The sequence below is a fragment of the Cucumis melo genome, chromosome 5 (assembly GCF_025177605.1).
Source record: "Cucumis melo cultivar AY chromosome 5, USDA_Cmelo_AY_1.0, whole genome shotgun sequence".
NCBI classification, from domain to species: Eukaryota; Viridiplantae; Streptophyta; class Magnoliopsida; order Cucurbitales; family Cucurbitaceae; genus Cucumis; species Cucumis melo.
This window is the reverse complement of record NC_066861.1, coordinates 8522391-8530169: the sequence shown is the minus strand read 5'-3', so window position 1 is coordinate 8530169 and position 7779 is coordinate 8522391.

Here is a 7779-nt window from a genome sequence, read left to right as displayed (position 1 = left end):
GCACTTTTCTTTGCCATCGATAAGTTGAGGCATTATATGCAAGCCTTCACGGTTCATTTAGTAGCAAAGGCAGACCCTATAAAGTATGTTGTGTCTAGGCCGATTATCTCTGGACACTTAGCCAAATGGGCGGTTATACTCCAGCAATATGACATTGTCTATATTTCCCAAAAGACGATAAAAGGACAAACGTTGGCAGATTTTTTGGCGGACCACCCAATTCCTTCAGATTGGAAGTTATGCGAGAATTTGCCAGACGATGAAGTTTTCTTCACGAAAATGGTGGAACCTTGGACTATGTATTTTGATGGCGCAGCGCGAAGGAGTGGTGCGGGGGCAGGCATCGTCCTCATTTCTTCTGAACAACATATGTTACCTTATAGCTTTATGCTTGCTGAATTGTGCTTAAACAATGTGGCTGAATATCAAGCCTTGATAATTGGCCTTCAAATGGCATTAGAAATCAGAGTATCATTCATAAAAATTTACGGCGATTCAAAGTTGATAATCAATCAACTCTCGCTTCAGTATGATGTGAAACATGAAGACTTGAAGCCATACTTCACTTATGCTAGACAATTGATGGAAAGGTTTGACAGTGTGATGCTGAAGCATGTCCCTAGAACAGAAAACAAAAGAGCAGACGCATTGGCAAATTTAGCCACTGCCTTGATGATGCCGGATAACGTAGCTCTAAATATACCACTTTGTCAAAAATGGATTATGCCTCCACTTTTGCTTGAATGTCAGGAAGCGAACGTAACGAAATCTCATTTGATTAATGAAGAAGATTGGCGTCAACCCATCATAGAGTATCTTGAGCACGGAAAACTTCCGAAGGATTCTCGTCATAAAACTGAGGTACGAAGAAGGGCTGCACTCTTTATTTATTACAAAGGAACTTTATATCGCCGTTTTCTTGAAGGACTTTTTCTTAGATGTCTTGGACAGAAAGAGTCGATAAAAGCTCTAGAGGAAGCACATGCAGGTGTCTGTGGAGCACATCAATCGGGACTAAAGCTTCAATTTCAGTTGAGAAGAATGGGCTATTATTGGCCTAAGATGGTTCAAGATTCAATGGACTATGCAAAGAAGTGTGAAGCTTGTCAATACCATGCAAACTTCATACATCAGCCTCAAGAGCCTCTACATCCATCTGTGGCTTCTTGGCCGTTTGAGGCTTGGGGACTCGATCTGGTTGGTCCTATTACACCAAAATCATCTGCAGGACATTCTTATATCCTTGCAGCAACAAATTATTTCTCAAAATGGGCTGAGGCCATTCCTTTGAGAGAGGCCAAGAAGGAGAACGTGGCAAACTTTATTCGTACCCACATCATCTATCGATACGGTATTCCTCACCGAATTGTGACAGATAATGGAAGACAATTCTCCAATAGCATGATAGATAAATTATGTGAAAAATTCAAGTTCAGACAATACAAGTCATCTATGTACAACGCAGCTGCGAATGGCCTAGCAGAAGCATTCAATAAGACGTTATGCAATCTTCTAAAGAAAATTGTCTCCAAGTCGAAGAGGGATTGGCAAGAAAGAATCAGTGAAGCATTGTGGGCTTATCGAACCACTCATCGCACTTCTACGAGAGTTACACCATATTCGCTTGTTTACGGTGTAGAGGTTTTCCTTCCTCTTGAAAGAGAAATCCCATCATTAAGAATGACAGTGCAAGAAGGATTGACTACCGAAGACAATGTCAAGTTACGTCTTCAAGAGTTAGAAGAACTTGATGAAAAACGATTAGAAGCTCAGCAAGAATTGGAATGTTACCAAGCCCGAATGTCTAAAGCTTTTGACAAACATGTAAAGCCCCGATCATTTCAAGTTGGTGATTTAGTACTTGCAGTAAGAAGACCTATCATCACGACAAGGCATATGGGAAATAAGTTTACACCTAAATGGGATGGACCCTATATTGTCAAAGAAGTCTACACAAATGGTGCATACAAGATTGTTGATCGAGATGGATTAAAAATTGGCGCAATCAACGGCAAGTTTCTCAAGAAATTTTATGCTTAACGTCATTATATAAATAAAAAAATTGAACTACGTTATGACTTGATCCCTATATTATAAAGGGTACGTAGGTAACTTAAGGGAAACCTTAATTCAGTCCAGTAAAAAAAAAAACTTTTGAACTACGTTATGACTTGATCCCTGTATTATAAAGGGTACGTAGGCAGCTTAAGGGAAACTTTAAGTTCAGTCTAGTAAAAAAAAAAAAGAACTTAGTTGAGAAGAATGGAAAGCAAGAGTAGTGTCATGATTACATAAAGCATGGCATTAGCAATTGATAGTTTTCGTTCTCATCAAAGAATATCAACTTAAAGTTGAAGATGCCTTACTGGGGGCAATATAACAAAATTAAAAAAAAAAAAAGGTGTGCCACTAGGAGCAAGATGTTGATACTTATAAAGTGGCATCATTCTTTTGAAGTTCAGCACTCCATCGCCAAGTTTAGAAATTCCTCAAAATCAAATTCGAAGGATTTGTTAATGTTTCTTAAAATTTAAGTTCACAGAAGATTAGAAGTTCCTCAAAATCAAATTTTGAGGCTTTGTTGATGTTTCTTCAAATTCGAGTTCAAAAAATTTCATAAAGAATCATTAAAATGCAAGACTGAAAACTTCACCAGTGCTCCACTGACTTTAAGGATTGCACTGTTATTTTTTTTCCATGTACAAGATCGAAGGTTTCATCGATGTATTCTCATATTCAAGCTCAAAGGATTCTTCTTCAATTTAAATTTAAAAGTATTGTCTTCTTCAAACAAAAAAAAAATTAATTAAAAAAAAGACTTCATCATTGCCTTTTCAAGCAAGTTTGAAGACCTTAGGCTTCATTGGTGTAGAGGTGGCTTTTCCTCCTCTAAAAAAAAGACAAAAAAAAAAAAAAACTCTATCTCATTTCTAATATGTTATAGCCTTGAGAGGACGACAACGGTGCAGCTCTACCATTGCTTCTCCAAGAAGACGTCGATGGTACAATTTTGCCTCCACCTCTCCAAACGACGAACGTGCCCGATCGCTCCTACAAGGGGGTGGATCTGACGGCAAAAGCCCGATCATCCCCCGATAGAAGTTGGATCGCTGACGGTAGTACCACCTCTCTAAACGACGAAGGTGCCCGATCGCTTCTACTAGGGGTGGATCTGACGGCAAAAGCCCGATCGTCCCCCGATAGAAGTTGGATCGCTGACGGCTGTATCACCTTTCCAAATGACGATGGTGTCCGATCGCTCCTACCAGAGAGTGGATCTGACGACAAAAGCCCGATCGTCCCTCGATAGAAGTTGGATCGCTGACGACAGTATCACCTCTCCAAATGACGATAGTGTCCGATCGCTCCTACCGGGGGTGGATCTGACGGCAAAAGCCCGATCGTCCCCCGATAGAAGTTGGATCGTTGACGGCTGAATCACCTCTCCAAATGACGATGGTGTCCGATCGCTCCTACCAGGGGTGGATCTGACGGCAAAAGCCCGATCCTCCCCCGATAGAAGTTGAATCGCTGACGACAGTATCACCTCTCCAAATGACGATGGTGTCCGATCACTCCTACCAGGGGGTGGATCTGACGGCAAAAGCCCGATCGTCCCCCGATAGAAGTTGGATCGCTGACGGCAGTATCACCTTTCCAAATGACGATAGTGCCCGATCGCTCCTACCAGGGGGTGGATCTGACGGCAAAAGCCCGATCGTCCCCCGATAGAAGTTGGATCGCTGACGGCAGTATCACCTCTCCAAATGACGATGGTGCCCGATCGCTCCTACGAGGAGGTGGATCTGACGGCAAAAGCTCGATCGTCCCCCAATAGAAGTTGGATCGCTGATGGCTGTATCTCCTCTCTAAATGACGATGGTGCCTGATCGCTCCTACCAGGGGTGGATCTGACGAAAAAAGCCCGATCATCCCCCAATAGAAGTTGAATCGCTGACGGCAATATCACTCCTCTAAAGGACGAAGGTGCCCGATCGCTCCGATCAGGGGGTGGATCTAACGACAAAAGCCCGATCATCCCCCGATAGAAGTTGGATCGTTGACGGCAATATCACCTCTCCAAACGACGAAGGTGCCCGATCGCTCCTACCAGGGGGTGGATCTGACGGCAAAAGCCCGATCGTCCCCCAGTAGAAGTTGGATCGCTGACGGCGGAGTTACTTCTACAAATGATTTAAAAACAAAAAACAAAAAAAAAACAACAATAAAAAAAAATAAATCCTTACCTTTTGACAATAACTCTAGTTCCTAAAAAAAAAAGATGGAGAGTGAAAAAAAAATTATTATTATTAAAAAAACAAAAAAACAAAAAGGGAGAAGAGAATTTTTTTTTCTTTTTTTCTTTTATACCTTTGTTCTCCTCAATGAGAAAAGAATGATCATGGTATGAGTCTATTTATAAGGCTAACAAGTCCAATTCCTAATAGGATTTGGAAAGGTTTTAATTTCCTTTTTAATAATAAATAAAATCAAAATCCAATTTCTAATAGGATTTGAAAAGGTTTTAATTTCCTTTTTAATAAGAAATAAAATTAAAATCCAATTCCTAATAGGATTTGGAAAGGTTTTAATTTTCTTTTTAATAAAATTAAAATTCAATTCCTAATAGGATTTGGAAAGGTTTTAATTTCCTTTTTAATAAGAAAGAAAATTAAAATCCAATTCCTAATAGGATTTGGAAAGGTTTTAATTTTCTTTTTAATAATAAATAAAATTAAAATCCAATTATCTAATGATATTTTTTATTTTGGAATAAAATCTCGGACTCCACTTTTAAAATATTCAAACATATTTTAATATTTTAATTTTTAAAATGAAATTAAAATTCAATTATCTTATATTAAAATTGGTCATTACAAATTATTAAAATCAAATCAAATCATCATCAAACTTAAATTTTTATCCTCAAATTAAAGTAAATTTTGGATAAAACCTTATTAAGGATTTGCCATATCCCAACTATTATTTCAAATTTAAATCAAACTCATGCACTAAATTCATAGTTTGATTAATTGGATATGTCAAATTGAGCAAAAAAAAAAAAAAAAAAAGCTCATATTTGAACTTTAAATTTATCTTTTCGAGATTGACCCACTCATACACATGCATAAATCTCGAAATGGGGCATTTGTTGAATAAGAAATTTTAGAACCAATCACAAATTGCCACAACATTTACTAAAATAATTATATTTGGGATTAACTAAAAATTGGCATGTGTCCCAAATTAAATTTAAAGACAAATTGGACAATTCTAATGATATCACGTGTCTTTATTATGACAATTGGGTCAAATTAATTATTTTGGTTCAACTAAATATTATTTAGTTAGACTAAAATTCAATTGAGCCCAAAAATAAGCTTAATTTAGCCAAAAATAAAATATGACCCAAATCCATGTGATTGAGCCCATGGGTATGGTCCATGGACCAGAACAGGCTCAAGTCCATAAAAGCCCATCAGGGAACTCTATAAATAGAGGAGTTCTCTTCATTTGTGGGGGTTGGAAATTTTTGACTCGAGAAGGTCTAGAGAGAATTCTCCCAAGAGATAGAAGCCTCCTCAACTCCTGAAGTCGACCATCCTCGAAGATTGAAGCTCCTTTGAAGATCCAAGCTTTCTTCCAAGTCTTCAACTTCAAGATACAAGCTTTCTTCCAATCTCCAACTTCAAGAACACCTTCGAAGATTGAAGCTCCTTTGAAGATCCAAGCTTTCTTCCAAGTCTCCAACTTCAAGAACACCTTCGAATATTGAAGCTCATTTGAAGATCCAAGCTTTCTTTCAAGTCTTCAACTTCAAGATACAAGCTTTCTTCCAAGTCTCCAACTTCAAGAACACCTTCGAAGATTGAAGCTCCTTCGAATATTGAAGCTCCTTTAAAGATCCAAGCTTTCTTCCAAGTCTCCAACTTCAAGAACACCTTCGAAGATTGAAGCTCATTTGAAGATCCAAGCTTTCTTTAAAGTCTTCAAGTTCAAGATACAAGCTTTCTTCCAAGTCTCCAACTTCAAGAACACCTTCAAAGATTGAAGCTCCTTCGAAGATTGAAGCTCCTTTGAAGATCCAAGCTTTCTTCCAAGTCTCCAACTTCAAGAACACCTTCGAAGATTGAAGCTCCTTTGAAGATCCAAGCTTTCTTCCAAGTCTTCAACTTCAAAAACACCCTCGAAGATTGAAGCTTCTTCGAAGATACAACCTTTCTTCCAAGACTCCAACTTCAAGAACATCACGCGCTTCGCTTCCTCAAATCAAGCGTAAGCATCCAGCCGAGAGAGAATCAGAGGATCAAATTCTAGAGATCGAACCACATCGCATCAAATCAACATAAATACAACATCAACACAAGTTCAACTCCACGAAACAAATTTCTTCGGAAATCTCGTGTAAACAGATGTAAGCTTCCTTTACGCCCTTTCCATAGCTCATAAGGTGTTTTTTTGAAACACTTTTAGAGGAAGTGTTATTCAAAATAGAGATAGCCGTCTCTAAAGCATATGCCCAAAAAGAATCTGGCAACTGAGCAAAACTCATCATGGAGCGAACCATGTCCAACAAGGTTTGTTTCTTCTTTCTAATACACCGTTCTGTTAAGGCATACTAGCTAGAGAACAAATTTGGGTTTTAATGACGCTAGATTTGCGTTATAAAGAGTTTCAACGACACAATTTTTGCATCATTGACGCCACTGTCAAGAAAGGCTATTTAACGACACTTTGGAAAATGTATCGTTAAATTTGATTAGATGACATCAAAATTTTGTCATCAATACCTATATCTTGACACTATAAATATGTCACCGTTATCCATAACTTGACACAAATATATTGTTATCAATACCCTTACATTGACGCTTTACATGTGTCACCGTTATCTATACCTTGACACCAATATATTGTCATTAATACTCTCTCATTGACTCTTTAAATGTGTCACCCTTATCTATAACTTGATACGAATATATTGTCATTAATACCCTTACAATGATACTTTAAATGTGTCATAGTAGTCTATCACGCAACAAGAATATATTGTTATTAATACTATTACATTGACAATTTAAATGTCTCACTGTTATCTATCACTCTACACAAATATATTGTCATTGCTGCCCTTATAACAATGCTTAAATGTGTCACTTTTCAATATAACTTGACACTAATATATTTTCATTGTAAATTTCGTTACACATAATTCTTATAAAGAAATGTGTTTTGACGACATTGTTTCTGTTTAATAAAGACTTATATGTTGACACATGTTTGGTGTCGGTATTCTTCATTTTCGCAACACATATTTTTCTTTCATATATTCCTTCAAAAAAATTTAATATTAAATTTCAATATTACCACATATGTTTAGAAAGATATTTATATAGATAATAAAAAATGTAAATTACATTGTCGGTAAAGGTTTTACAAAAATCAAAAAGATTAATTAACTGTAATATTACATGTATGTGTGACCTAATCTAATCAAATTGACGCATAAATGAACTTGATCGATACCATGGTCCATGGATTCTTCAACTAACTGCAAATTTGAAGAAAATGAACCTTAGTCAACTTTCATTATAGAAATTAAATGCATAAGCATAAGCATAAACATTAAGTACTAAATATAAATCACCTTTTTAATAAGCAGATTATGAACTTTTCAAAATAAGCACCCAAGGTTTTTAATAAAAAACCCACAAGGAATGCAAAAAAAAAAAAAAAAAAAAAAAAAAAAAAAAAAAACCACTGACTACATAAGCATAA